This window comes from Acipenser ruthenus, chromosome 2 (genome assembly GCF_902713425.1).
Source record: "Acipenser ruthenus chromosome 2, fAciRut3.2 maternal haplotype, whole genome shotgun sequence".
NCBI classification, from domain to species: domain Eukaryota; kingdom Metazoa; phylum Chordata; class Actinopteri; order Acipenseriformes; family Acipenseridae; genus Acipenser; species Acipenser ruthenus.
This window is the reverse complement of record NC_081190.1, coordinates 70,470,632-70,498,511: the sequence shown is the minus strand read 5'-3', so window position 1 is coordinate 70,498,511 and position 27,880 is coordinate 70,470,632. Positions and strand designations below refer to the sequence as shown.

Here is a 27,880-nt window from a genome sequence, read left to right as displayed (position 1 = left end):
GTATGAGGTAAATATAAGATTTGCTTCACTGCTACGATTTCTCGGGCGGTTCTGGTACGAAAATAATAAAACACAAATTACTGTATCTTTTTCTCTTGACTAAATGAGACTTTTTTTAACGACGTTCTTTTAAAACCATGGTGTTTAATATAATTTGTCACTCATGCAAACTGAAAACAATTTTATTTTAGTACTACTGTAAAAAAAAAAAACAACGTTAAAATACAGTACTGAATAATAATTCCTGGTAATTGTGTGACAAAGCATTAAGTATTGTAGTTTACGGTGTCAATATATGACAGCGTCTGAAATGGTGCGCATCACTTGAACAGTTGTGTAAGCGTTCTTTCGCGGGCTAGGATGTAGGCTACACCGCCTTGCAGGTCCAGTGTGCCTAACAACAGAACATTAACATAACATTAAACACCAAATCACAAATCACAAAGCGCACACACACAGTCCAGTGGCCACGCCTTCCTGCTCGCACACAACATTATAAACATAAACATTTGTTTGCCGAGAAAAGCTTAGCTATTTTTCTGTTCGTATGTCACCAGGCATGTAGACAAAGACGTAATCACACAAACAGATTTAATAAGAAAAAGAGGCACTACATATTATTTCTAACAGGGTTTTTCAATTACATGATAGAAAAAAATTAGTTAATTTGATGCATTGGTATTGGGAGACACAAGTACTGTACCTCTAATCAATCTGATCACTTTAGAGGAGGGGCAGTTTCAGTTGCCAACAAACAGCATATATCTTAAAGTGCAAAGGAAAAAAGTGAGTGATCCACAAATGTTTTCGGGAGTACTGAAAGCTTCAGGAAAAACTAAACACAATTTCAAGCCGTCCTTTTAACTAACAGATAAATATTCTTTTATGAAAAAAAGATTCTTTCAAAAACTATTTTACATAACTTTCTACTGTCAATTCAACTGCTGTAGAGACACACATATATATATATATATATATATATATATATATATATATATATTAATTGTCTCACATAGCAGACTTTATTGACCATGTTGTTTGGTCAAGATGCATTATGCTGTATGATATTAAACAGCTGATCCTTTTGCTTGACTGGGCAAGGTGAGTATGGGCACATGTTCATACAATCCTTTGGCTCTAAGTCTGGGTAAGGTGGGGCTTGTTTTATCATGTCAAGCATGTGATCATTTTGCCTAGACATGGTCCATCTTACCAGTTTAATGTTACCAGGGGCTTAGCTAGGAATAGATTTTTACTGAGGCAAAAATCAAATTTTTGTCTAAAAAAACAAACAAAACCCTGTGCATATCCTGTTCATGTTACGAAGGTGAAATTTATCATATTTTAAAGCCTGGAGACTATTAATGCAAACTGCAAAGCGATACAACAAATTCCTAAAATTACCCTATTCACACTGTTGGGGCAGCAGTGTGGAGTAGTGGTTAGGGCTCTGGACTCTTGACCAGAGAGTTGTGGGTTCAATCCCCAGTGGGGGACACTGCTGTTGTACCCTTGAGCAAGGTACTTTACCTAGATTGCTCCAGTAAAAACCCAATGGTATAAATGGGTAATTGTATGTAAAAATAATGTGATATCTGTATAATGTGAAATAATGTATAATGTGATATCTTGTAACAATTGTAAGTCGCCCTGGATAAGGGTGTCTGCTAAGAAATAAATAATAATAATAATAATGTTACCAGGGGCTTAGCTAGGAATAGATTTTTACTGAGGCAAAAATCAAATTTTTGTCTAAAAAAACAAACAAAACCCTGTGCATATCCTGTTCATGTTACGAAGGTGAAATTTATCATATTTTAAAGCCTGGAGACTATTAATGCAAACTGCAAAGCGATACAACAAATTCCTAAAATTACCCTATTCACACTGTTAGAAATATGTGATATTAAAAGGACAAGAAGAATAGAAGTTATAGATATGGACACGTAGATGGGTTTATACCTTCATTGAGAGACATGCGTTTGGTTCACTGCTATTGAAGTTAATGCTGACACTGATGACACTGATGCTACAACTGGAACTGGTAAGACTGGTGCTGCTACTTCTGGAACTGGTAAGACTGGTGCTGCTACTTCTGGAACTGATGTTGACACTGCTGGGACTGGCAGGACTGGTGCTGCTACTGCTGGAACTGGTAAGACTGGTGCTGCTACTGCTGGAACTGGTAAGACTGGTGCTGCTGGGACTGGTAAGTGGTTCTGCTACTGCTGGGACTGGTAAGACTGGTGCTGCTACTGCTGAAACTGGTAAGACTGGTGTTGCTGGGACTGGTAAGACTGGTGCTGCCACTGCTGGGACTGGTAAGACTGGTGCTGCCACTGCTGGGACTGGTGCTGCTACTGCTGGGACTGGTAAGACTGGTGCTGAAACTGGTAAGACCGGTGCTGACACTGCTGGGACTGGTAAGATTGCTGATACTAATGCTAAGACTGATCGGACTGCTGAGACTGTATGATGCCACAATTAAAAACTGATTTAGAAGACTTTACTTTAAATCAGGGTTTGCTAATCCTCCTATGGCCTGATCTATTGAAACGCTGTAACACTTCCTCCTGTGACATGTCCGGACATATTAGCAGGGCAAGGCCATTCAGTCTATTTTTACCCATACTGCTGCGAGACCAATCAAACATATCGAAACAATGCACTCAGTTGAACTCTTTCTCATCATGAACAGAGACCGTAAGAATCTGTTTGCTGCGGAAAACACGTACTGTCTATATGCTGTCAGAGAATATTTGGTTTTACACTTGGGGCGGGGCAAAAAACATGCAAGGATTTTTTGGTTTGTTTGTTTGAGAACCAAACTAATACACTTATCATATATAATCATGAACAAAGACAATGTTGCTTTAAATGTACATAAATCTACTTTAAACTGCTTCTGGTGTACAGAGGTCAAGGTTGAACGTGGCGCACTGTCCGTGTCTCATTCATGCTGGAATGTAGCTGCAGTTTACTTCAGTATCCAGTGCGTGGTTACCACTGAACAAGCTGTTTAAAGATGCTGAAAATGATTAATAAATAAATAAATAAATAAATAAATAAATAAATAAATAAATCGCCTGTATTAAACTTTGGATTTTTGTCTCTAACGAAAACATTCGGAAAATATATATATATATATATTTTTTAAACTGCTGTTGCCAAACAGTGAATTTATAAATAGAATTACCTCCAATTCTTCTAGCCCATGGCATCAAATACAATACATGAAAAGTATTAAAAACTAACAGCTATGAATTATTACATCAGGGGAGAGGGATGGTGTTGAAATTGAAGAATTAAGGGAATGTGAATATGCAAATAAAGATGATCACAATATAACGTAAGATGCTGCGTCAGCATGCCAATTGCTTTTATTTTTAAAATACAGTCTAAGTGATTTATTTTTCTGTTTTTTTTTTTTTTTTTTTTTTTTTAAGGACCCTACAACTCCCACACCTGTCATTATCCGGGGAAACCCCTTCCATCTTGATACAAAAAATTGGTCTGAGAATGAATGGACAACATCTACTTGCTGAGGAGGCTGTGTGGTCCAGTGGTTAAAGAAAAGGGTTCGTAACCAGGAAGTCCACGGTTCAAATCCCACCTCAGCAAACTGACTCATTGTGTGACCTTGAGCAAGCCACTTAACCTCCTTGTGCTCCGTCTTTCGGGTGAGACATAATTGTAAGTGACTCTGCAGCTGATGCATAGTTCACACTCCCTAGTCTCTGTAAGCCTTGGATAAAGGTGTCTGCTAAATAAACAAATAATAATAACCTGAGGCCCTCACCCAGAGATTTGGGCTTCTTTTTTCCTTGTATTTTGTGTACAATATCAAATACCCACAGAGAAAAAACAGCCTAATATTATATTGAGAAATGTATTTTGGGTACTCAAAAAGATCAGAAAACTCCACCTAGTATAGTGGGAATAGTAAACTTTCTTTTGTCAGGCGCCAGGTCGGGAAAGCAATAAGGGTGTTGGTTGTGCTATAATAACCACAGGCCCAGGGATTAGCCATTGCTATTACTATTATTTTTTTTTTATATATATTTTTTAGCAGACACCCTTACCCAGGGCAACTTACAGTTGTATACAGCTATGCTGATGATAACCAGCTATTATCTGTCCCTAAAGCAAGGACATTCTTCTGCCTGGGTGTTATTAGCTACTTGCCTTACAGACGTCAAGCATTGGATGTCACAGAATCTCCTAATGTTGAATTGAGATAAAACAGGTTATGCTAGTGGGCTCACAGAACCAACTAAAAGGAAATGTAGGATTACATGAGCACGACCCTTGCAGTCTCTCATCAAAATTTAAACTCGAAATTAAGAGTTTGAGGGTAATCTTTGAGTCTGATCTATCATTTTAGACTCATACTAGGGAAGTTACTAAAGTATATTTTTACCATTTGAGAAATATAGCCAAACTTAGACAACTCCCCAGTAATGTTGTTGAAGCTGACACCCTGGGATCCTTCAAGAAGCTGCTTGATGAGATTCTGGGATCAATAAGCTACTAACAACCAAACAAACAACTTTCTTATGTTCTAATTATTTCTGTATCTGATGCCGAGAGAATAATACATGTCTTTGTTTCATCTAGAATTGATTATTGTAATGTACTTTTTTCAATGGTGATTTTGCTGTTAACTTATAAGGCCCTGAATGGATTAGCACCTCATTATTTACAGAAGTTACTGACACCGTATCTTCCAAACCACACTCTGAAATCACAGGATGTGGGGCTGCTGGTTATTCCTAGGGTCAACAAAACAACACGAGAGGCAGGGCTTTTTTCTGGAATGCTCAGCCTTCATTTATCAGGAAATCTGGGTCCATTACAGTTTTTAAGTCAAGACTAAAAACACACTTTTATAAAATGGCTCGCTTATCTTAGTGGGTTTTAATGTAACTTTAAAATTGGTGCTTTTGTATTGTGTATACTGTTTAAATCTGTATTTAAATGGGCTGAGTGTAGCAGTTATATGTGTGACCTGCTATACAAACGGATTGTGATTTTTTTCCTGCTATGTACTATACAGTGCTTTGCAATACTTTTGAATAAAAAGCGCTATATAAATGCAATCAATAAATAAATAAATAAAAATAAATGTGTTAATATTTTTTATAATACTTGTTTTATAAAATACTTGTGACTAAAGTTATTGCTCTACCTGTAATAAAGGGTTTCTATAAAAAGTATTTCTTTGTTTTTATTGACATTGCAAACCAGTAATTCCTAGCATGTTATTTAACCAGACAAATTATGCAGACACGCACATATATAATAATATTATGCATGTAAGTTTGTAAATAAACATAAAAGGTTCCAAGTAGAACCTTGAGGTTCTTAAAAGATCCTTATTTGTAAGGTTCCTCATGCCCTAGTAAAAAGGTTCTTCGAAGCACCTTAAAAGGTTCCTCCACAGTATCAACCCCAGGAACTCTAAAAGGTTCTTACTAGAACCTTTACTTTTTAGAGTGTATGCGCGAGTAAATACCATCCTAACTCCTAACATCCAAAAAAAAACAAAAGAAAAAAAAAAACAACATTTTATGCCCCTGTAGCTGCGATATGGAGTCTTGCATGCCCCTGTAGTTGTGATATGGAGTCCCATGGCCAGTATACAATATTTTTCTGTATGCATTCTTTTCTGTTGAGCACTACTGACACCGTTGAAATGGTGAGTCTTAGGTCGCCTGCGGATACATTAGTCCAATCAATGCCTCTGAACCTGGGGTGTAATCCCAAGGTAACTGCTCACTGTTAACAGGTTTGAAGACGTTAATTCACGTTTTAAGTAATACAGTGTCCCCTTCAGACTTGTTAAAGGAGAGATTCGGAAATAACATTCAAAACTATGCGCGAGTAAATACCATCCTAACTCCTAACATCCAAAAAGAAAAAAGAAAAAAAGAAAAAAAAATAACATTTTATGCCCCTGTAGCTGCGACATGGAGTCTTGCATGCCCCTGTAGCTGCGATATGTAGTCTTTCCATCCACCTCCGTTTGCTTCAACCGGAGGCGCATGCAATTTATATATATATATATATATATATATATATATATATATATATATATATATATATATATATATATATATATATATATATATTTGCATGCCCCGGTAGCTAAATGCTTACTTACGGCTCTGGGCAAAACCAAAGCCCATGGCCAGTATACAATATTTTTCTGTATGCATTCTTTTCTGTTGAGCACTACTGACACCGTTGAAACGGTGAGTCTTAGGTCGCCTGCGGATACATTAGTCAAATCAATGCGTCTGAACCTGGGGTGTAATCCCAAGGTAACTGCTCACTGTTAACAGGTTTGAAGACGTTAATTCACGTTTTAAGTAATACAGTGTCCCCTTCAGACTTGTTAAAGGAGAGATTCAGAAATAACATTCAAAACTATGCGCGAGTAAATACCATCCTAAATCCTAACATCGAAAAAAAAAAAAAAAGAAAAAAATAACAATATATATATATATATATATATATATATATATATATATATATATATATAATTGCATGCCCCGGTAGCTACGATATGGAGTCTTTCCATCCACCTCCGTTTGCTTCAACCGGAGGTGCATGCAATTTTATATATATATATATATATATATATATATATATATATATATATATATATATATATATATATATATATATATATATATATGCTTGCCCCGGTATGTGAACCTTGTTTTAACTGCTTGAAATATTGCTACCTGTTAATATGTGAATGGAATTGTTTTATTATATCAGTGCCGTTTGAAACTAGGTGTTGGTATTGGAAGTTTACAATAAACAAACGCTTGCTAAAATGTATCTGATTTTCTTGGTGACCTTGTTCCTACATTTTTAGATCTGTTATCTGAATAAAAAGAACCTAAAGGATATTCTGTAATTTGTTCGGTGCCTTATCGCACTGAACTGGCGTAGTCAGGCTACATTAGTACTTTCACATTCAACACTTGCTATATCCTGTGATATTTTGGAATTAAAGACAGGTTTGTGGTGCGTTTGTACACTTCCGTGACCTTGCAGGTGTTACATGCCTTTTCCTCCTTACTTCGAGTCTCGGATATCGATTTAGCCACTGTGAATGCAATAGTTGAACATTTGTCTGCTTGACTTAGTTTCTTAGTTTTCTCTGATAATATATGATGGCGCGTTTGAAATTGTGGGTACATTAATCAGTAGAAACTTGATTATAGTGCATCGCTGTATAGCGTTTATAAGCTTAGGGTGTGTACTGCCTCGACAAGCAGCCCAGGTGATAGGCTCTCAAACCAAGCATGTTTGAAGCAATTATTCAGACTCATTTTCATTAAGTGTACAAGAATACTTTTTTTTCTGAATGAATGAACAGTGAGACTGGAGGTCAAGTAAAAACTGCAGTTCCAACCACATAACAATTACATAAAAATTGTTTAAAACAAAGGGTAAACTTGTACTTTTTGTCATAAGAAAACAGCAGTACTATAAAAAAAAAATCATAGTAACACAATTTGACAACCATTCATTTTTCACAGGGAAGTCTTTGTCAATGTTTTCTGTCTTTCCCATAGGTACTTGTTAGATCCATAGGAACATTCTAAACTGAAGATCAAATGCTTCTTAGACTGAAAGTTGTAAGTTTAATAAATTACTGAAACTTTCTAGTAGGATAATGGCAACACATAGGATATTTTATCTAAATATTATTATTATTATTATTATTATTATTATTATTATTATTATTATTATTATTATTATTATTACCATTTACCATTGTTACCATTTAACTTTATATTACACAGGCTGTGTAATATACACAGGCTGGCATTTTATGGTGAAAAAATGTCTAATCCAGCAGGTTTATAATTATTAGGGTGGCTCTGCCACTGTTCACATAGTTTTATGTAAATTAAATGGTGGGACTGTCTCCAATTTATAATGTTTTAAATATTAAATGGGATGTAATAAATACATGTTTTTGGAGAACTGGAGGAATTAACCTTGCATTCTGTTTATTGTTTATTACCATAGTCTTGATTGGACAAATATTGGGGATGAAGAACTCATTGAATTACTTGAGCCCCTAAGGAAGAACCAAACACGTAAGCAGATGTGGTAAGTTAAAATTTTAAAAAGACCATCTTGAGTAATATTTACAGCAGATACAATGGTATTCTCAACATATTTTAAGCAAAATGTACTGACTGAGAAGTGGCTTGGTGACAGAAAGTGGTAAATTAAAACAAACTGCTCAAAGCCTACAACTTAACTCCAATATCAACCTGATAAAGACATATTACTATGACTATAGCCTTGCAAATACTATACCTAGCAGCAAAAAGTGTAATCTCCCACATTACCAGGGACTGTTTTCTGGAAATGGAAGCAGACCAATTAAGGATTTTAACCAGCACACAATTCCATAGAATAGACATATCTGGAAGGGATAGACCAAGTGGTAGCCTAGATATATATGTGTGTTTTGAGAAGGAAGAGTGTGTTTTTTTTTCTATATTTTATTGAACCTCAAACTAAAACTGTAAATTTGAATTGTAACTGTAGATACATGTTCCCTGTTGGTTGGAGAGTGTGTTTTACTGCTATTTAAAAAACGATATAATAGAGACTTTTTTTAATGATCTTAGGAATATATTAGGCATGTCATTTGAACTATAGTAAATTAAATCAATCTAAAATATGTACATTTCTAATTTTCTCTTTTTAGGGAGCCCAGGAGTGGATACGAGATAGATATAGATAGATAGAGTGCATGTTTTACTATCTTGTGGCCACAAGATAGTAAGTCATGCATCTTGTTTGTCCTTCTATTTGGGAATAGACTATTAATTCCTTCCTTGCTTGTAAACAGTGTATCAGCCAATTGTGTTAGTTTCGCAAATGTGCCTTTTTATATGTCAATTTAGAACTATTTTAACAGTAGAATACTTTAATATTTTTTTCTATCTTTTAACAGGATTGAAGGAAATAGCATCAGTTATAAAAGCCTTTTTAAATGTATTGAACTTTGTTCAAATAATACCTCTTTGAAAAAAAGTGTAAGTACTGTGTAAATATTTTATTTGTACAGTTTTGAAACACAGTAGATTTTTATTCTGCTGGCTGTTATTTCTGGATTAAATGGGAAACTTAATATTAATTAAAGTAGTATTTAATTCTTAAAACAGAGTCCCAATACCATCTCAACAAAGAGTGAGCCTGCAGTTAAAGTTAAAATAAAATCTGTACAAGTAAATGCTATAGAGAAAAGGGTTGTTAGGCTGTTTTATGTTAAGAGGACAAATAAATATTTTTAGAGTCTTGTTTATTTAACACCTTTTAATTTACAGTATATCATTTTAGGTTTTGTAAACAGCCTATGTGTGAGATTCAAGGATGCCACACAATGTATTGTGCGATGTGTTTTTTTTTTTTTTTAATTTGTGGCAAAAACATGTTTTGCCCTTGTTAGCGATCGCAAGTCATAACAGCAATGCACTGCTATATTTAGCAAATTAAACCTTTATTTTGACCTCACTGGAATAAGGTTGTCTGTACTGAAGTCTACATTTGACCCTGAGGTTAAGGGCCACACACATGCAAGTAGTTTCAGAGTTGAATCCTCTCTGAGGCCAAAGCTCATTTCATGGGCATCCCAGAACACCTAATCTTTGGCAACAGGCCTGGCCCTTTTAAGTATAGATGATTTGTAATTATTGCATTAACCATGCTATGATGTATAATCCGCTTGTGGTCCGTTTTGCCCTCCCAAAAATGTTCATGTAAGAACACATATCATGGGGCTATAAGTAGATAAAAGAATGAATATTGAGGGTATATTGTATTGTTTTTAATATATATTGGGATTGTATAGTGCTATTTGGAATATTGTAAATGAAGAAGCAGAAAAGCTGAAGAGGGACTCCCCTGAGAATTTCTTCATCATCAGCTTCAGTGATGACAGTCTGTGGCAGGGATGGGGCAAGAGGATCCTGCAGAGGTGTGAAGAGAGCAATGATGAGAAGCTTGTCAATATTCTAGTCAAACTATACAACCCTGGTTATAACTTCAGCATTGGTTGGGTGCAGCAGTGACACACAACACTAGGGCAGCTGATAAGAACCAGGAGAAAGCATTGGAATTATGAGGATATAAAAAAGAAACTGGAAAAGCTTGAAAAAAAATTGAATTTCTGATCTTTACTTTGTTATCAACTCCCCCAACACACACACTTCTAGTTAAGTGCTGCTACTATAATGATCATGCTTATATTGATTAATAGTTAAACTTTCTGTTAAAATATAATTCTTTAGGAATCAGTTTACTCTATTTTACCATTTTATGTACTTTATCAGAAAATGGCCCTTACTATAACTGCAGTTCGTTTCATTGGCCTTTTACTTTATTTGATTCTGAAGCTCTTTGGAGATGGCTTTGCCATAAAAAGCACAACATAAACGTAATTTAATTGATTGATATTTCTCAAACACAGTTCTAGCTGTAGGATGTTTCTCCTTTATAATGTGCTTGCTATTATGTCACTGTGACTGAAATTGGGTGCTTGTATTCACTTTACATCAGGTTATATTACATATTCCAACTCAGTTATATTGTAGGATGCAAAACAGAAATTAAGATACACAGATGTTTTGAATTGGGTACAACTTTGTGAAACAATGTACCCTAATCTCTTTCCATGTTACCAAAACATTTAGATACAGTATCTCAAAATAAACTGTAAGTAATTTCAAGGTATCTCTAAATGACTTCCTGTGAAAATGCTCTATGTTTTGAATGGACTTCCTGTCCCCTTAGAGATATCCCTAAATGAACAGGATGTTTGATTTAATGATTTTGAGATATCTTAAAATGATTTAAAGATACTGTATATCTGAAAATGCTAAATGAAAAAGCTCAATTTAAAAGATAAGTGAAAATAATTTTGCGATGCGGTACCTTTAAATATTTGAAGATACCTTAAAATATTTAGACATGTTTGGAAACGATTTAGAGATATCTTAAAATATATCGAGATATCTCTAAATGATAACTTGGCTTGCCATAGGCTTCCAATAGCTATCAATCCGTGACCGCAGAAACGCAGTTTAAAACTGTAAAACGCAGTTTGTAACTGTAAAATGGGGGAAAAAATACTACGGTTCTAATTTACACTTACAAATCTGCTTTCCGCTCGCTCGACACTTTTGAGAGTGAAATTGCTATCAAAAATACGAGCGCGCAGAAATGCAGTTTGTAACTGTAAAATGAAAAAAATACAACCTCTCAATTTTTTTTTTTCAATTACGGTTCTATTCTGCGCGCGCTCGAGTCCCTTTTCACATTTACAGTTTTTTCTGCGCACGCTCGAAACTCAGTCTACGCTTACAAATCTTTTTGAGAGTGATTTCACGCTCCAAAAAAAAAAAAAAAAAACTGCAAATGTGTAGCTCAGGCAGCCTAGTTAGTTGATTGTCTGCACTGTCGATCGGTCATTTATTGGTCATATTTAGTGATTTAATAACTATACGTTTAGCATCTATGTACATGTGTTAAAACTAGACAAAGCGCCACTATGCACACGTAAAGAAAACATTACATATAAAACCTTATGTAAAAAAAGATCGAAATAGGATTGTTTGTACCAGAGGCTGTGAAGCGTCCGTCGCTGATTCCTCCGCCAAGGGCTGTGTACGGTAGCTGTGATGAACAGTGACCGGTCGACAGTGCAAGTGTTTGCTGGGTGGGTGATACTTCAGGAGCAAGTTGGTTGCTATCATATTCAACGGCTTAAAATAAAACAACTTGCTAAGACACTGAAGTGATACTGTACTAAAACAGTAGCTTAATATCTGTATTCACTTGTTTGTTTCCACATTCTGCTGAATGGTTAATCTATGCAGCTGATGACTGCAATGAATTCAGTATGTTTATATTTTACAAATGTTGTGTCTCGAATTGGTGACTGTACCTGTGATTGTGTGCAGTTGTAACATGTGAAATAGCATGCTGCTGTAGCAGGACTACTTGATAAGGGGATTGTAATCTGTTTTCTCCTAGGTAACCAGGCTTCTTTCAAATGTTTTGTTGTACGTTGCTTTATTGCACATGTCGTTTTTTTTAATTGATTTAGTGGTGTCTTAATTAGATAATTGCCCTGGTTATTTAAATTGTTCCTTTGTTTGCGATGGGGAGAGGAAGTAGCATTAATAAGGCCTTACAGGGCATGCGACATTAAAGGAACACCGATATAGAACTGGAGTGCATGAGAATGGGTTATGTATGGAATGTAGTGGAAAGGAAACAGTGGAGCATCTGAGGGATTGCAATATTTCCAATATTTTTTTTGAAATGGTACAGGTGATAGAAAAATAGAAAAAGGTATTATTGGGTGTATTGCAAAATATATTAGGAAGACTCAAGAATATTTAACATACAGAGATTTTAAAAGGTTAAGTGTTCACAGCAGTTTTAATAGCCAAATCTGAACAGTAGGTGGTGACAATAAGTTTTGCTAGAAACTTGGTGACCATTAACAGAACAGAAGAAGAAACAGGAGAGAAGAAGGGACGGTAGGTGTGGGACTTGGTATTCGGTGTGCCGCTATAGAGGGGAGTGCTCGGAAGACGCATTTTGTCGGTGTCCTGCGGTGTTAAAGCCAGGTGAGTATAATTCTAAAAGTAAAGTGTTTGGCATTTGGAAATCTTGCATATTGAATAAAGCTCCAAGACATGTGGTTACTTCCCGGTCTCAGGTTGTGTTTTTGTTGGATCAAAGCATTAAAGCGGCAGGTTAAGAGCCCCATACCTTCTGTTTGCTTATTATTACTAAACGCTGTGTCCTTCTCCTCTCATCTGGTTTAAAACGGGGAAAGCCTTTTTATTTGATTTCGCTGGCCAGCAATTACGGTTGGGGAGGCATTTCTTCTTTGTCAAAGTAGGTCAGTCAGTTTGGGGCTTGCCTTCAGTGCACTGTAAAGGCCTGGTCTCGCAGGCGACAACAAGGTGGCCACACACTGGCGACATTTCTCCCACTTAGGACGGTGTTCTATTTTTCAGGCAACACGAGGGCAACATTTTCAATAACAGCCAATTAAATTTGATAGTAGTGTCACATGATAAGGCTCGACCATAACGTCAGACCGTGTATATGATGCATTCTGATTCCTGCATTTCATCCAATTAATTGTATGTAGTCTATAGATATGCATTACAGTGTGTATGTGGATAAGCGAATGTTAATGTCCACAATTACAATACATATTTAAACTATGAATACTATTCTACAATAATAAAATACACGTGTAGCATATTTTTTAAAATAGTTTTTTTTATTAATTTGCTGTGTATGCAGTTATTTAATTAAATAATAATAATTATTAAATTTGGCATGGTTTTGTTTGTAGAAGGTGGGTGTTACTAACTGGTGCGGGTGAGGACAACAGCCACCTAACTGACCTGCTAGTTAGTTAAGAACATAAAGTTTACAAACGAGATGAGGCCAATCTTGCTTGTTTGATTGTTAGTAGCTTATTGATCCCAGAATCTCATCAAGCAGCTTCTTGAAGGATCCCAGGGTGTCAGCTTCAACAACATTACTGGGGAGTCGGTTCCAGACCCTCAAAATTCTTTGTGTAAAAAAGTGCCTTCTATTTTCTGTTCTGAATGCCCCTTTATCTAATCTCTATTTGTGACCCCCGGTCCTTGTTTCTTTTTTCAGGTCAAAAAAGTCCCCTGGGTCGACATTGTCTGTACCGTTTAGAACTTGGAATTCAGATCACTGCGAAGTCTTCTTTGTTCAAGACTGAACAGATTCAATTCTTTTAGCCTGTCTGCATACGACATGCCTTTTAAACCCGGGATAATTCTGGTCGCACTTCTTTGCACTCTTTCTAGAGTAGCAATATCCTTTTTGTAACGAGGTGACCAGAACTGAACACAATATTCTAGATGAGGTCTTGCTAATGTATTGTAAAGTTTTAACATTACTTCCCTTGATTTAAATTCAACACTTTTCACAATATATCCGAGCATCTTGTTGGCCTTTTTTATAGCTTCCCCACATTGTCTAGATCAAGACATTTCTGAGTCAACATAAACTCCTAGGTCTTTTTCATAGATTCCTTCTTCAATTTCAGTATCTCCCATATGATATTTATAATGCACATTATTATTGCCTGCGTGCAGTACCTTACACTTTTCTCTATTGAATGTTATTTGCCATGTGTCTGCCCAGTTCTGAATGCTGTCTAGATCATGTGTTTGCCACTCCTCCTATTTATGTGTTGTCTGCAAATTTAACAAGTTTGCTTACTATACCAGAATCTCTCTCTCTCTCTCTCTCTCTCGATTTGTATGTACAAATAATGTGATATCTTTTAACAATTATAAGTCGTCCTGGATAAGGGTGTCTGCTAAGAAATAAATAATAAATACAAATATAACTGGGTTTATATAATGTGTGTCAGTCTGCCAGTCTATTAAATTAATCATTAAATTAATCCTTAATCCTTGGGGACCCCTGTATACTACTGCTGACTTTTCAAATACAGTTGCTTTCCTGTGTGTTTTTATTAACTATTTGGTTTTGTTGAAGAATCCTTGCTGGGGAAATCTGTTTCTATCTATCCACCATCGGTCAATGAGAAATGCAATTGTTGCTAGGCCCTTGTCTAAGGACCCTTCCTGTTGAATACAGTGTATTTTTTAGCTGCCTTTATTTAAATGTTAAACCTTTAGGTAGAGTTTGGGGGGCGAGAGCTAGGGCTTTTCTAATTTCAGCCTGTCAATCATCATTAATCTCTATGTCAATCATCATCGAAATCCTATTTAAAGCTTAGTCACATCTATCTCCCTTTTCAAATGTTTTGCTTTTCCCTCCTCCTCCTTTTGTACCATGTGCCTCTGTCATCAGTCCCCGCTGGGGGGCAAGTGATCTCACTGCCCAACCTTGGGTCAGGCTATGTCACTATGTCACCCCCGGCCACACCTATCCTCTCGCAGCTCATGCGCTATTACTTAACTAAAATCAGAGGCTCATTCTTTCTTCATACTATTTGCTCAGGTTTTAGCCTGCTGTGTGCTTAGCGCTCAATGTCCCAACTAACCTTTCCACTTTCTACCTATTTCCAGATTCCCTGAGGGAGCTCTCTGCTCCCATCGCAAGCAGCTCTCCAATAAACAGGGTAACTACTTTTCTGTCCGTTCAATTTTCAGGTTTGCATCCACTACCTATTCCACCCTCAAGGGATTCAGGTTTGCATCCGCTACCTATCCTCAAGGGGTGCTGGGTACAGTCTTGGAGGCCACACCTCTCCTCATATAGCAAGACAACCTCTTTTATATTTTCTGTAGAGGTCTCTCTACCAACTCAAACTACAAACTAACAAACTATTCTTATAGCCTGGGCTCCTACCCGTGAACTGACTTTCTCTTATTAAAACTGTGATAGATTGTATTGTTTATTTGAACTGATTTTTATGTAACTGTGTGATTATTGTAATAAAACATTTTGGACTCTGCCTCTGCCACTCTGTTACTATCTCTGGTCACTTTACCTCTATTCAGCGAACCTGTTGTGTTTCCTGAAAAACGGACAAGGGTTGGAACTGGCCAAATGAAGTCAAAATGTTATAAGTTCAGGAGGCTCCCGAGTGGCACATCCAGTAAAGGTGCTCCATGTGGAGTGCAGGATGTGGCCTATAGTCTGGACGTTGCGAGTTCGAGTCCAGGCTTTTCCTTTGCCGACCGAGGACGGGAGGGAGGGTTAGGTCAGCCAGGGTGTCCTCGGCTCACACCGCACCAGCGACCCCTGTAGTCTGGCCTGGCGCCCGCGGGCTTGCCTGTAAGCTTCCTGAGAGCTGTGTTGCTGCCACCTGGTCTGAATGCCAACTCCACTTTGTTGCATTCACATTTTCATTCATTTAAGGGCTGCGCAAACTGATCTAATCAATACTATACAGCGCATTCTCAGCCACTGTCCAGACGGGAAGAAAAAAAACAACTAAGAAGCCTAAATACTACTAATACTGTATGAGCGAAATGCTATTGTTGTTTGTGTGTGTGTGTGTGTGTATATGTCTGGAAGTTCTTGGGAGAGGTATAACTTTATTTTTTTTGCGATCGTGCCTTTCAAAAGCTGTATATTTAGTAAAAGTCAAGAACTGACAACGGTGTATCTTTTCACACATGTAGAGTAATATAAAAGTGAAAATCATCCAATTGACTGCTTTGGCACCTGTGTGTGTATATATACAGTGCCTTGCATAAGTATTCACCCCCTTGGACTTTTCCACATTTTGTAGTGTTACAACCTGGAATTAAAATGGATTTAATTGGGATTTTTACCATTTGATTTACACAACATACTTAACACTTTGAAGGTGCAAAATATTTTTTATTGTGACACAAAGGTTAATTAAACAAAAAAAAGACATTTGTTGGTTGCATAAGTATTCACCCCCCTGAGTCAATACTTGGTAGAAGCACCTTTGACAGCAATTACAGCTGTGAGTCTTTTTGGGTAAGTCTCTATCAGCTTTGCACATCTGGGTCCTGCAATTTTTGCCCATTCTTCTTGGCAAAATTGCTCAAGCTCTGTCAAGTTGGATGGGGACCGTTGGTGAACAGCAATTTTCAAGTCTTGCCACAGATTCTCAATCGGATTGATGTCTGGGCTTTGACTGGGCCATTCTAAGACATTCAGGTTCTTGTTTTTAAACCACTCCAGTGTAGCTTTTGCTGTGTGTTTAAGGTCATTGTGCTGCTGGAAGGTGAACCTCCGCCCCAGTCCCAGGTCTCTTGCAGACTGAAACAGGTTTTCCTCTAGAATTTCCCTGTATTTGGCTCCATCCATCTTGCCCTCAATCCTGACCAGTTTCCCAGTCCCTGCCAATGAAAAGCATCCCCATAACATGATGCTGCCACCACCATGCTTCACCGTGGGGATGGTGTTCTCAGGGTGATGAGCAGTGTGGCTTTGCGCCACAGATAGCGTTTTGCGCTAAGGCTAAAAAGTTAAATGTTGGTCTCATCAGACCAGAGAACCTTTTTCCACATGTTTGCTGTGTCTCCCACATGCCTTTTGGCAAAATCCAAACAGGATTTGATATGGGTTTTGTTAATGGCTTTCTTCTTGCCACTCTTCCATAAAGCCCAGCTTTGTGGAGCGTCCGGGTTATAGTTGTCCCATGGACGGTTTCTCCCATCTCAGCTGTGGATCTCTCCAGCTCCTTCAGAGTTACCATTGGCCTCTTGGTTGCTTCTCTGACTAATGCCCTCCTTACCTGGTCACTGAGTTTTGGTGGACGGCCTTCTCTAGGCAATGATGACGATGATGATGATGATGATGACCTCAGAATAGAATGTTCATTCCAAATGGCTCCAAAGTGCCTAGTTAAGGGAGCAAAATCCTAATTTACTATCCATGATACTTTTACTTGCATTAGTAAAGGAATAGTATATTGCATTGGCTGCATCAAATGTAACAAGCTATATATTGGTAAAACAAAACGACGCTTGGCTGATCGCTTCGTGGAACATCTGAGAAGTATACGAATTAACACCTCTACCTTTCCCGTCGCCAGACATTTTAACAGAAATGACCACACTATAGAAGACATCACAATTTGTGGGATGGTTCAATGCTATGGAACTAATGCTGTCAGGAAACAAAAGGAATGTGAACTTATTTTCAAACTAGGTACTTTGGAGCCATTTGGAATGAACATTCTATTCTGAGGTCATCATCATCATCATCATCATCAACATTCTGGATTTTTTTTTAAAAGACTACTTGTTTGTTTTTTTATCAACTTCTTAAAGCAGTGTGCGCGTTAAGTAAGTGAGCCGCTCAGAGTGAGAACGCTCAGAAAGCACACTGAGCAGATTTAAATGATTTAACGCTCTGCTCCACGAGAGCGCTGAGCGACTTTTAAAAATGGTGAATAATAATTATTAATTAGGTGATGGTAGATGAAATGACCCCGTGTGGTTACTGTCCCCTGCTGTACCTCGCTGAGTTCGGAGCTCTGTTTGGACTGAACCTCATATCTGGCTGTGTTTAATACCGACAATACCGACGTTAATAATGAGAATTATGAATAATATTAATACTACAAGCCTAATAATAATACACTAATAACTATAAAACAGCTCTACATTTAAAAAAAAAATGAAATTAAATGATACAAAATTGAAATCAACAATTTTTACCATCTTATTTAGCCAATTTAATACATAACTTCATAAGTCGAAACCAGTTCATCGTTCTTGACAAACGTATTTGTCAATCTTGCCTGTCATCTCCACTTGTTTCCTGCAGGTGTCCATTCCGTCCGCTCACTCTGATCACTGATGAAAAATGCTCAGGAGCGCTCTGAGCGGCTCAGCGGGAGTGGAACTGAGCGAGTAGTTAAGTTGATTTTTTTACTGAGCCGCTCACTTACTTAACGCACCCACTGTTTTTTTGTATTCGGCCGATGAAGGACTTGTAGTCCGAAACGTCCTGATAATTGATTTGTAATCAATTATTCTACCTTTTTAAGTACCTGAAATATCCTTTTCTCTTTTTTCTTTTATTATATATATATATATATATATATATATATATATATATATATATATATATATATATATATACAGCTCTGGAAAAAATTAAGAGACCACTGCAAAATAATCAGTTTCTCTGGTTTTACTATTTAGAGGTATGTGTTTGGGTAAAATGAACATTTTTGTTTTATTCTATAAACTACTGACAACATTTCTCCCATATTCCAAATAAAAATATTGTCATTTAGAGCATTTATTTGCAGAAAATGACAACTGGTCAAAATAACAAAAAAGATGCAGTGTTGTCAGACTTCGAATAATGCAAAGAAAATAAGCTCATACTCATTTTTAAACAACACAATACTAATGTTTTAACTTAGGAAGAGTTCAGAAATCAATATTTGGTGGAATAACCCTGATTTTCAAGCACAGCTTTCATGCGTCTTGGCATGCTCTCCACAAGTCTTTCACATTGATGTTGGGTGACTTTATACCACTCCTGGCGCAAAAATTCAAGCAGCTCGGCTTTGTTTGATGGCTTGTGACCATCCATCTTCCTCTTGATCACATTCCAGAGGTTTTCAATGGGGTTCAGGTCTGGAGATTGGGCTGGCCATGACAGGGTCTTGATTTATTATTATTATTATTTATTTCTTAGCAGACGCCCTTATCCAGAACGACTTACAACTGTTACAAGATATCACATTATACATTATTTCACATTATACAGATATCACATTATTTTTACATACAATTACCCATTTATACAGTTGGGTTTTTACTGGAGCAATCTAGGTAAAGTACCTTGCTCAAGGGTACAACAGCAGTGTCCCCCACTGGGGATTGAACCCACAACCCTCCGGTCAAGAGTCCAGAGCCCTAACCACTCTTCCACACTGCTGCCCTGGTGATCTGGTGGTCCTCCATCACACCTTGATTGACCTGGCTGTGTGGCATGGAGCATTGTCCTGCTGGAAAAACCAATCCTCAGAGTTGGGGAATATTGTCAGAGCAGAAGGAAGCAAGTTTTCTTCCAGGACAACCTTGTACTTGGCTTGGCTTGGCTTGAGGGGGGAGGAGAAAATATGTGCTGCAGGACTACATTTCCCAGAATTCCACAGGGTTACCATTTTAAAGTGAAGCACCTGAGGCTGATTAAGGCAGGGGAAACCCTATAGAGTAGGCGGATGGAGAAAGGCCATGTGCAGAGCAGACCTGTGTAAACAAGAACAGGTTATGCGTGAACATAGGGTGAACCTATTTGTGTGTGAAACAACTGGGTTTTGACTGGTAAACAGCTTAGCTGTCTGGTGTTAGTTAAAAGCTTGCAAAGTACAGTTTAGTACTCCACGTATTTTGTGTTTTGCTAGTTTATTTTCTGTAATTCATAAAAGTGCATGAAAGTGCCTAAAAAGTACTGTTCTGTGTCTTGGTCTGCTTTTAAAAGGGTGCAATGAATTTGAGCCGTCAGGCTTTGTTACTATATATACAGTGTATATATATAGTTGTAGGCAAAAGTTTACATACCCCAATGGGAATTTATCATTTCTAGAAATTTCTCAAAAAAAAATAATTGCAGGAAAAATCTTTTGTAGCAAAAGTTTTTGCTTTTGTGGATGAGGAACAAGTTACAAGATTTCTACAATTATTTATTTTAGCAATTATTTTTTGCAAAATTCAAAGAATGCTAATTCAAAAGTATTCATACCCTGACAAGGGAAATGAAATTAATAGCTAGTTGAGGTACCTTTAGCAATAATAACCTATTTTAAACAATTAGGATATTTGTCAATGAGCTTTTGGCATTATTCATTAGTGATTTTTGACCATTCTTCAACAAAGCATTGTTCCAGTTCATTCAAATTTCGAGGACTTCTCTTGTGCACAGCCTTCAACTCATAACAAAGATTCACAATCGGATTTAGATTGGGACTTTGACTAGACCATTCCAGAACCTTGATTTTATTCTTCTTTAACAATTCTAAAGTAGATTTTGATGTGTGCTTTGGACTTTCTCCAAACGTAACGACTATCAGCATGACCAAATAGCTCGATTTTTGTTTCATCACTCCACAAAACATTTGACCAGAACTCATATCCATCATTTAAATGCCGTTTTGCAAACTTTAAGTGATTGTCCTTGTGACGTTTTCCTAAGAGTGGCTTTTTCTTTGGCCTGCGACTACTGAGACATTCACCATGCAATACTTGACCTATGGTTGAAATGGAAATCCCAGTCCCACCTGCAGCCAATTCACTTTGAATATCTTTGGCAGTCAATCTCGGATTGTTATTAACCTTCCTCACAATTCTTCTTCTTGTTCTTGGTGAAAGAACCTTCTTTCTTCCAGACCGAGGGAGCATTGTGACAGTACCATGAGTCTTGTACTTCTTGATAATAGAAACAATATTTGAAATTGTGATACTGAAATGCTTGGAACTATCCTTCTCCAGCTTTATGACAATAACTCATTTTCTTCAGATAGATCTTTACTTTGTCCCATATTGACTTACTGGTAATGACAGCAATCATCCTATGCCTAACCCTTTTATACTTTCTAAGAATGTTCACCTACAATCCAGCATTTTCTAGACTTTTCTAGAATTAGGTTCTTCATTATCATATTGAAATTTCTAGCACCTTGTAGACAATACTATCATAGCATCAAAGGGTTTGAATTAGCATTTTTGGAGTTTTGCAAAAAAAAAAAAAAAATCTATTTCTTGTAACTTTTTTTGATAATCTACAAAAATACATTTTTCCTAAAATTCTTTGTTTGAGATTCTCTAAAAGGAATAAAAACACCATAATGGTACAACACTGGCAAGAAGCAGCTTGTTTAGAGGAGTTAGATTGTGGTTCTAAGCAGTTCTGTGTTTGTTTTATACTTAATTCTTCTAATGCTTTCAGAAAGTATGCTTTCAGTCATTGCCCTTTAGTCAGTCTTCCTGAGCTATAATGGATCTTGAACATGTGCAATAGAAAAGTGTTAAAAATACAGCTTAGTGTCCGATACATCAGCTTAGTGTCCAATACGAATAAATCATACGATAAATATAGAAAATGCATCTGCACCTTGGACTTTGGTATGTACTACATCAGTACGTTGTTATAAAGTGGAAAGGTGTGTCATTTTTTTCACAGTCTCTTGCGTTGGCTGACCTAGAAAGACAACCCAGTGCCCTCGGCAGGTTCTTATTTTTTGAGTATATAGATTCACTGGCTTCTAAGCAACTACAGAAGAGCAAACACGATTGGAAGTCTTCACTCCATAGCAAATATCATAGGTATCACAATGAGGATTTTGTTCTGTTTAGCTATCCTTCTGCACGCTGCTACCTGTTCACTATATGACATTGGTAAGATCGTCTATCTGTCTCTGTCTGTCTGTCTACTATATAGTGAGATTGTATTTATACCTTCAAGGGACAGAATATCTGTCTTTTTTTAAAACCTATTATACAATAATGTGCCAATTTATTAGAACACCTCGATTTGTCATTTATATCCTTAAATACCTACCTGCATGAAAACCTCTTTGTGTGAGACTTAGTAATTAGTGATGTAGAAACAATAGGCACTCTTGTGAAAATGCTAGATCACTTTGTGCTTTAATAGGCATCTTGAACAACTTTAAAAAAGTAACATGCATTTTACCATTTGTGTATGTGTGTTCCTTTTTATCTTATTATTTTTTAATGAATTCCACACATGGCCTATCATCAATTAAATCAGACAATTGCTAATTTGCTTATTTGACAATTTTCCAAGATTGTCAAATAAGCAAATTAGTTGCAAATTAGTTGCAAATCAGTTACAGTGGTTTGGATTTCATATGCACAACAAATCAAAACAACAGAAGCAATGGGGTGTTCTAATACATTTTCACACTACTGTAGCAATCTATTTTGATTAACTGGTATCAAACATTTACACAAGAGACGCAGGATTTAAAGGGTTATCTGCTGTTCAGTTTAGTTTATTCACTTTTGGGCCTGCAGGGCCAGCACAGGTACAGCTCAATAGTGAAAGCATCGCGAATACAAAGAGACATCTAAATAAATATATTAGAAAAATAAAAACACATGATCACAGTTTCATTATAGCTTAAACAATTTCAAGCACAGATGCCACTGAACTGCAAATTTAAAGCCAGAGAGGCATGGCAATATATTTTAGTCTCGTCAAGGGTTGGTTTCGAAAACCCAAGTGTAAAGCAATACAGAGCTTCTCCACCTCCCTTTAATCCACATTGCTCCAGGATTATTTAGTACTGTACATGTTGGCTTGTTCTTTATTTCCATTAAGACATCTTTCCTTTTTTTCACCAGTTATTTCAGGGGTTTTTGAGTCCAGTATCACTACATTTAATTACACTCAATCCAGAGAGTACTGTCTGTCGCAGAATGCAGCTTTAGCAACCTTAGAGCAGGTGACTAGTGCTCAGAACACCAGCTTCCAGACCTGCAGGTAACGTATGCACTGAGAGTGTGGTTAGAATTGAACACATTCAGTACCATATACATTTTCAGAATGTTTAATTTAATTTCTTACTTTTTAATTTGTCATTTTGTGTCATTCTCTGCTGTTTATGTTTGCACTGCTTATTAAATATTCTACTTCGAAAAGCTGAACTTCTGAAATGCGGCAAGTTTTCTAAATGGCCACTGGGGGTGTGTGTAAGTCATTTCAGCCACACCTCTGCAACTGATCTGTAAAGTCAATGGAAAAACATCTTTCACAAGGAACTGGAAATTAGAGATGCACACCACCCTAGTGGGTCAGAGTTCTCACTTCAGAAATTCAGCTTTTAGACAATGCTTGAAAAAAGCTGTGATAGTAATCCTGAAAAATAGTAATCTAAGCAGAAAAAAAACTATAGAGAGTGATAGAGGTCATAGTAGGATATTAAAATGGAAATAATTGAAGTACTTACAAATGATTCAACCTCTTACATTGGGGTCTGTTTCACCTTGATTACACTATGTAACACAATTTTTGTTCCTGGGTAGTAAGTGTTATTTCCTAATTACTTCTGCCTCAAAAGCATAGAAAATGGCTATTATTCCCCACAAACTTTGCTTTTGTGACCAGGACAGTGATATTTTGAAATTTACCTATTTTCAATGAGAAAACGGGCGAATTTGTGTCTCTTCGTTCACATAAAGTAAAAAAAAACAACAACATATGAATCCAAATTAACATGTATTTATACTAAAGTAATACAAAAATGACTACAAAAGATTTAGAAGTGAGTAGTTTTTCAAGATTTACGATTATACTGTAAATCACTTTCACGAATCAGCCCCCAAATGTAGTCTCCCATCATGTTCTCGTTATACTGTCCTTGGTAGTGGCGTTCAAAGTCCAGTATATCCTGGTGGAAGCGCTCGCCTTGCTCCTCCGAGTACGCTCCCATGTTCTCCTTGAATTTATCAAGATGAGCATCAAGGATATGGACTTTGAGGGACATCCTACAGCCCATTGTGCCGTAGTTCTTCACCAGAGTCTCAACCAGCTCCACATAGTTTTTGGCCTTGTGATTTCCCAGGAAGCCCCGAACCACTGCGACAAAGCTGTTCCAAGCCGCTTTCTCCTTACTAGTGAGCTTCTTGGGGAATTCATTGCACTCCAGGATCTTCTTTATCTGTGGTCCGACGAAGACACCGGCTTTGACCTTTGCCTCAGACAGCTTAGGGAAGAAGTCTTGAAGGTACTTGAAGGCAGCCGACTCCTTATCTAGAGCTCTGACAAATTGTTTCATAAGGCCCAATTTGATGTGCAGTGGTGGCATCAGCACCTTCCGGGGGTCCACCAGTGGCTCCCACTTGACGTTGTTCCTCCCCACAGAGAACTCGGTCCGCTGTGGCCAGTCCCGCCTGTGGTAGTGCGCCTTGGAGTCCCTACTGTCCCAAAGGCAAAGATAGCAGGGAAACTTGGTAAAACCGCCTTGGAGACCCATCAGGAATGCCACCATTTTGAAGTCTCTTATGACCTTGATGCCATCTCAGAAAAATGCAGATATGTATCCACTTAGGCAGCTGGAACTAAACTGAACTGGTGGGCTTAAGGCCCCTGTATTTAAACTACTATTTATATTACTGGAAAGTTCTAGAAAGTTCTAGAAGTTACTCCAAGTTTACTCAGCACTGAATCTATCTGAAATGTTCTGGAAAATAGGTAAATTTCAAAATATCATTGTCCTGGTCACAAAAGCAAAGTTTGTGGGGAATAATAGCCATTTTCTATACTTTTGAGGCATAAGCAATTAGGAAATAACACTTAATACCCAGGAACCAAAAAAAAAAAAAAAATTGTTACACGGTGTTACCATTATCAAATACATTATCTTGGTTGAGTCAATTGAAAATAACCCATAATCTGCACAACCCACATACCAATACATTGAATTCCGTTTACATTGCAATCGAATATCAATAAAAAAACAAAAAAAACAACATGTGTTTTGAAGGATCCTTCCACATTACAATTTGAATACATTGCTCTGTACTTGTAATATTCTCATATCATGTAAACCTAATTTTTAAAGCATCAGAGATTTTATACTACAATCTATTTCTGAACCACATTCAGTTTGACTTTTTTTATGGAAGTAAATGCTTTGGCTCACCCTTCATTTTCATGATGTAACTTTTTGATGGCAGGTATGGATGGGTGGAAGAGCAGTGAATTCTTCTTGCCCGTACCACAGCGATCAAGACTTGTGGCAACAGTAATATAGGCATCATTAAAAAAGGGCCCTGTGGATACTACACTGCACCCAGTGCCTACTGCTACAAAACCAATGGTAACCATCTCGGGTCTCTTGAGTTCGAGAGCTAGTGTGTTCTAGTGGAAATGCCTGGTTATTTGATTTATAAGCTGGTTAATTTAGTTTGTGTGCTTTACTGTACTGCTACACATGTACATCGTTTGTAAAACACTTTCTTAAAAACAATTCTTTGTTATGTACAACACAGTAAATACCACAAAACACTAAAACAAATATTGCAAAGCTGATTGAGATTGGCGTGGTAAGATGTACAATAATACAATGTTGCTTGGTCTCTGCTCAGTTCCTTTACAAGTCTTTCATTTCCCAAAAAGATTTCTGTGCATCTTCCCGATCTAGTTAACTGTACAACCAGTTCCATGTATAACGCCTATTCAGAATTAAAACATAACAGCAAAGGATATGACAATACTGAAGAGGTTTTGGAATACAGTGGTAAAAATCAGTTCGGCTCTGTTTCTTCACACAGTGTCTTTTACAGATGTATACGTGGTCTATCCTCCATTTGGGAACAGTACCATGACATACAGTGAAGCTATGCAACGGTGTTTATCCCTTGGTGATAGCTTGGCATCAAAGAAACAACTGAGTAGTACATCCACACCCATCCCTGACGGCATGTAAGTAATAAAACTGCTTTTCATTGCGGGCGGGGCAGGGTGGGGTGGGGTGGGGTGGGGTGGGGGTAAGGGGGGCAGAGAAACTCCCTAAGGGCCTTATTATCTCAATGGCACTCTGCAGTGCTGACAAACCTTTTCTTTGGAACTAGACTGACACCTAAAAAATCTACAAAAACAATATACCACTATTTGTTTTATTTTTTGTCTTGATCTAAATCAGGGTTGGCCAAAGCTGGCCCTTCCACTCCTGGTCTTTGTTCCAGCTCTGTTCTAAATTGTTTAAACCCTTAAGGTACACTGGGATTTGAGCGGTTGTTGAAACAGTAAAGACAAGGACGTGGTTCAGTTCTCCAGTGGAAAGCTGACAGTTACTCCATGTGTCAACAAACCCAGCCAGCTTGCTTTAGCCTACTGCTTCAACCCAAATAGTAAGATTTATTTGTAATACTTTCAAGAACTATAACAAATCCTACAGGATATGATATGAACTGTTTAATAGTTGCATAAAACAATTGGATTTTGAGTCTTTTTTTCTTTTCTTTTTGGCAGTCACAGACTTTATTCCAGTAATCAAGGATGACAAATGTAAGCAGTCACTCCCCACTCAAATATAATACATTATACTCTCAATGTGATTTGCCTATCTGAAATGAACTTTTTTTATATTGTTTATATTTTAGTGTGGCTCAAGATTGCCATAGTTTGCATTATCTCCTCTATATTTATAATCTTACTCATGGCTGTCACCTTCATGAAAGGGTAAGAAAATTAAGCACTTTTTTGTGTCTCTGTGTTATTTTTCAATTTTAAACACACTGATAAATGCACCAGTTACTTTTCTTGTAAGGTATGAATTTGATTGTAGAATCTACTGCATTAAGTTACATAAGATATAGAAATTGATATAAGATAATACTCTTATACTGTATGTATAACAGTCAGTAACTAATTGTATTTTTTTTTGTTTTGTTTTGTTTCCAGGAATAAGTGCATCTGCTGTGTCAAACGTAAAAAGCCAGCGGAAGAATCTACCCTAGAGAGAGGCCAAGGCTTTGACACAGTCAGAGGACTGCATCGTGATAGGATTCCATCATACCAGATCAGTGGCGCAAGAACCAAGCCACCTGTATTGAGTAAGGCCTTAAACACTGGCTACAACTCTCATTACTCTAACCATGGCTTTGAATCCACACCCGAGGCCAGTAAGCAGAACTTTGCCAAAACTTATGTGGACCATGACCGTTATGAGTACAGCAATGCTGCCTTTGATAATACTTATTAAGACATCAAATCTGACTTGACTCCGCGGTTAAGCAGTGATGACTGACACAAATCAGCGACCTCTGGAATTGAATGGACTTCCCCCCACTGTATTTTTTTTTTATGTGTTCTACATAAAAAAAATAGTCAAAATGATTTTTTTTAGTTTGTTTTAGTATTTCAAAAAATTATTTTAGTATTTTAAACCCTCTTGATTAAATCTGAAAAATGGTGCTGCTGTTCTTATAGCAGCCAAGTAATAAATAACAAAAAAATATGATTACTACAGACTTTGTGCATTAAATAAATAAATAAATAAATAAATAAATAAATAAATAAATAAATAAAAAGTTGTTGTTTGGTATTTTTTAAAAGCAACTAAAATGGAACGGGGTTCCAGGTTTTGCTATGAGTTTAGTCAAGCATATTGTATGGAAATAACGAGCTAAGGTGTGTCTGGGCAAGCTCATAAAAAACTGCAATGGCTCAGAATTCCATGTAATTGTAACCTTAATTCCACCCAACGTTTATGTTTGCTATGACTGTACAGGAAATATGTGGAGTTTTATTACTAGGGTGTTAAAAACAAAATGTACTTAACAGACTATTAAGCTTTTTGGTTTTAGTTATTAATAATAATAAT

At 37.0% G+C, this 27,880-nt stretch overlaps 1 long non-coding RNA gene across 2 annotated transcripts; it reads left to right on the top strand.

Annotated features, from left to right (window-relative positions):
* The first annotated feature begins 11,920 nt into the window (after positions 1 to 11,920).
* Positions 11,921 to 27,590, top strand: LOC131701534 (uncharacterized). 2 transcript variants are annotated; one of them, XR_009308860.1, is made up of 8 exons: positions 11,921 to 12,677; positions 22,896 to 23,034; positions 25,230 to 25,372; positions 25,839 to 25,977; positions 26,270 to 26,405; positions 26,527 to 26,562; positions 26,658 to 26,736; positions 26,959 to 27,590. It is a non-coding gene; the product is annotated as an uncharacterized LOC131701534 (long non-coding RNA). The 2 variants fall into 2 exon arrangements; XR_009308861.1 differs by lacking the exon at positions 26,270 to 26,405 and having other exon boundaries at positions 11,925 to 12,677.
* Positions 27,591 to 27,880: the final 290 nt, after the last annotated feature.